We start from the raw sequence: 4,588 nt of genomic DNA, 5'->3' as shown, positions 1-4,588 counted from the left end.
GCTTAAAACCCAGTAGAACAACTTAAAAGTTAATAAAACTAATTGTTAACCTAGTTGTGCACAAAACATTGCTTAAAACATCATTTCAAAGTTAATATATTATGTCTACACTCAAATATTTGATAATATATGAATAGATGTGTGTGCACACACACAGAGACACCCACCTCCCCACACGTACATACCCAAAATCAGTGGAAGTGAGTGGTAGGTAAAATACCCTTGCTTATATATAAACAAAGTTATAGAAAAAACAAAGAGTTTTTAAATCAATGCTATTACACTGCTCCTTCCCCATCACTGAACTTATTATATATTCTTTTTCTTCAAAAAGAGAAATCTTGCAAATCTTGTCTTGATCTAGAGCTTAGGGATCTTTGCCAATATGTGCTTAAAGATTATTCCTTTAATAATGATGGTGAGATTGCAATAAAAACCTAAATTTGCAAATAGCTGCAAACACTAAGGATCATGGTTTTGGGGGATTAACTCCAGGAACTGTTTGCTTTGCTTCTTGTTTTAAGATTCATATAAGGCTGAGTGTGATTTGGAAATTTATTCTTTAATCATCATAAGATGGAATAAGGATCTCCTGAGAATTTGTCCTTCCTGTATTATGTAAAACTGTCTCAAGCATTTTTTTAATATGTTTAACTGTAGATGGACACAATACCTTTATTTATTTATTTATTTTTATGTGGTGCTGAGGATCAAACCCAAGTGCTCTATCCCTGAGCTACAACCCCAGCCCTCAAATATTTATTTTCAGATTTAAGAAATCCTTATTTTGACAACTATATTATTAAAAATAAAAGTATAAAAATAAAATCTTTTAATCACCATTAATTGTCAGTTTCATTGGGGATTTTTTAATTGTCTAGAAAAAGTCACTGAAAGCACATGTTAAAGATGACTTCATATTTTAGAACCTGGTAAAAATTTCTTTCCTTTATTTTTAAGAAAACAATGAGGTTCTTTTTGTTGTTTTGTGTTTTAGCTGAAATTGCTAGAAAATTATTCCTGTAACTTTTCATTTGAGTGTGATCAGGAAGCCTCATATACCAAAGTCCAATTTAAAAAGTAATGTCATAGAATAAGCGAATAAAATATGTTTTAATAAAAAATATTTTTAAGAAAATCAGTGTGCTAGAAAAGTACAAAGGTCCTTATAGTTTAAAAGAGAACAATGAAGCTGGGCCAGGATGTGGACTATATCTATCACATGCTCTGGCTGGAAATGTAAATTGATACAGGCACATTGGAAAAGCATTTGGTTGTATGTATATCCTATGATCCATAAATTTCACTAATGGAAAATAAATACAAAACAGGAATGCACACATATGCTCAAGTAAAAATACTATGAGAATATTCATAGCAGAAGTATTCATGATATTCAAGAAATGAAAAACTGTACCAATCACAATAGTCTCTCGACAAAATAGATAAATCAACTTAACTATATCCATAAAATGACTGTTTTAATCAGCTTTTTCACTGGTATAACTGAAAGACCCAACCAGAAAAATTGTAGAGTAGGAAAGATTTATTCAAGGGCTCATGGTTTCAGGGGTCCATTCCTTGGGACTTGAGGTGAGGCAGAATATCATGGTGGAAGATTGTCACAGAGGGAAGCATTTCGCATGACAATCAGGAAGTAGAGATAAAGGGCTCCACTTGTCAGATACAAACATATATCCCAAAGTCAAGCTCCCAATTCCCACCTCCTCCAGCCACACCCTACTTTAGTTACCACTGTTAATTCCTACTCAGGGATCACTTCACTGATTAGGTTAAGACTCTCACAACCCCTCTCTCAGTCCCAGGCCTTGGAGCACCTCTCTTGCAGCATCTCCCCTCTAGCCTCTACTCTCCTTTGGGTCAATATCATCTGGAATCCATATACTCCCATCAGATTCACTAACACCAACACATTTAGCACCAAAATAATGTAAATACCCAATGCCTCCCTCCAACTAGGGCTCAAGCTGCCCCACCTGCGCCACTATGGCAAAGCGGCAGCCCACTGCGAAGATTGCCCCAACTTCTTCAAGATGGTGGAGAGTTTCTTCGACCATGGTGCCAGCATGGTAGAGGATAAGCTGGTGGAGGAGCTGAACACCCGATAGAGCCAGGAGCAGAAGTAGAACCAGGTGGGAAGAATCCTGTGAATCATCAAGACCTGAAACCATGTGATGAGTCTCTCTTTTCCTCTTCTGGGTGATGACTGTTCCTGGGAGTTATCGAGAGCTACTGGGCCCAGCACAGCCAGCACCACATGCCCTACAAGGGAGGTATCCATTACCACGCTGATGTTAGTGTAGATGAAGCAAAAGCATTGGCTAGCTTTCTGATAACTTATAAGTGTACAGTGGTTAATATGACATTTTGAGGTGCTAAAGAGGTGTCGATTTCATCTCACTCCTGTCAGAATGGCAATCACCAAGAATACAACAATAAATATTGGCAAGAATGTGGGGAAAAATGTACACTCATACAATGCTGGTGGGACTGCAAATTGGTGAAACCACTATGAATAGCAGTATGGAGATTCCTCAGAAAACTAAAATGGAACCACCATTTAACCCAGTTATTCCACTCCTCGGTTTATACTCAAAGGACTACAGCCTACTACAATAATGCAGCCATGTCAATGTTTATAGCAGCTCAATTCACAATAGCTAAACTATGGAACCAACCTAGGTGTCCTTCAATAGATGAAAAGATAAAGAAAATGTGGTATATATATTCAATAGAATATTACTCAGCTTTAAAGAAGAATGAAAATATGATGTTTGCCAGAAAATGTATGGAGTTGGAGAATATTATGCTAAGTGAAATAAGACAATCCTGAATGTTTTCTCTAATATTCGGATGCTAATTCACAATAAGGCAGGAGGCACTAGAGAAGAATAGCATTACCTTAGATTATTAGGTAGAGGGAAGTGAAGGGAGAGGAGGGGAGGGGAGGGGGACTAGGAAAGATAGAAAAATGAACAGACATTATTACTTTATGTATATATGTGACTGCATGACCAATATGATTCTGCAATATGTACACTCAGAAAAATGAGAAATTATATCCATCTATGTATGGTGTGTCAAAGTGCATAAATACATTCTACTGTGATGTATAACTAATTAAACAAAACAAAAAATAAACTAAGAAATTAAGATTACAAAGGAAAAAAAAAGATCAATCCCCAAAACTCTACAGATTATAAATTGGAGAAGATCATAAGAAGGTTCACCGTGGAGCTCACCAAAAATAGATTTTTGTTGGTTCTAGCATTGAAATGTCTGCTCCAGATGTGAGCACAGGTGAACAGAAGATGTTCTGGATGGCTTACACCTATGCTAGAACCATAGGGCACTATGATATTGATGCATATACCTTACTGGTTACTGGTAAACCCATTAGTCAAGGAGGTATCCGTGGATGCATCTCTGCTACTGGCCATGGTGTTTTCCATGGAATTGAAAACTTCATCAATGAAACTTCTTACATGAGCATTTTAGGAATGACACAAGGCTTTGGAGATAAAATATTTGTGTCTCAGGGGTTTGGTAATGTGGGCCTGCACTCTATGCGGTATTTACATTGTTTTGGTTCTAAATGTGTTGGTGTTGGTGAATCTGATGGGAGTATGTGGAATCCAGATGATATTGATTCAAAGAAACTGGAAGATTTCAAATCTCAATATGAACAAATTCTGAGTTTTACCAAGGCAAATGTATATGAATAATGCATCTTGGAGGCTGACTGTGACATACTGATTTCTGCTGCCAATGAAAAGTGGTTAAGCAAATCCAGTGCACCCAGAGTCAAAGCCAAGATCATTGCGGAAGGTAAGGTGCTAACAGACCAACCACTCCAGAAGCTGATAAGATTTTCCTGGAGAGGAACATAATGGTTATTCCAAATCTCTACTTAAATGCTGATGGAGTGACAGTATTTTACTTTGAATGGCTGAAGAATTGGAATCATGTACACTATGGCTGACTAACCTTCAAATATTAAAGAAATTTTAACCACCACTTGCTCAAGTTTGTTCAAGAAAATTTAGAAAGAAAGTTTGGAAAGCATGGTGGAACAATTCCTGTAGTTCTCACTGCAGACTAGCAGGGTAGGATACGGGGTACATCAGAGAAAACATTGTGCATTCTGGCTTAGCCCCACCATGGAGCATTTAGCCAGGTGAATTATGCAGATTGCTATGAAATATAACCTGGGCTTGGAGCTGAGAACAGCTGCCTACGTCAATGCCATTGAGAAAGTCTTCATTCAAAGTGTACAATGAAGCTGGCGTGATCTTCACTTAGATGGATCATGGTTAACTTCCTCACCACCACCTTCACCTGTAACTTCTGCTGACCTATCACAAGTTTATGTGTAACTGCAGAAAGCTTTATCTCATGCCCAATTAAACAGTGGACACTATTCTCAACAAGTAAATTCAATGTAGTCCCATAAGAAGAAAGAAATTAAGTTTAGGGAATTGTGTATAATCTGATGAGTGTGAAAGTAGAAATCACTATTCCAGAGGGCCATTTAGGCATTTTGCTTTTAAATAAAAGTCTCCACCAC

The 4,588-nt window shown here is 37.2% G+C and overlaps 1 pseudogene; it reads left to right on the top strand.

The window, feature by feature from the left end:
* Positions 1-1,955: 1,955 nt before the first annotated feature.
* LOC124075957 (glutamate dehydrogenase 1, mitochondrial-like) lies at positions 1,956-4,323 on the top strand (annotated as a pseudogene).
* The last annotated feature ends 265 nt before the right edge of the window (positions 4,324-4,588 follow it).

Source organism: Marmota monax, unplaced genomic scaffold, assembly GCF_021218885.2.
Source record: "Marmota monax isolate L192 unplaced genomic scaffold, Marmota_monax_Labrador192_F-V1.1 WCK01_AAM20220418_F8-fsc00019, whole genome shotgun sequence".
Taxonomy (NCBI): Eukaryota; Metazoa; Chordata; class Mammalia; order Rodentia; family Sciuridae; genus Marmota; species Marmota monax.
This window is presented reverse-complemented; position numbering and strand designations above follow the sequence as displayed.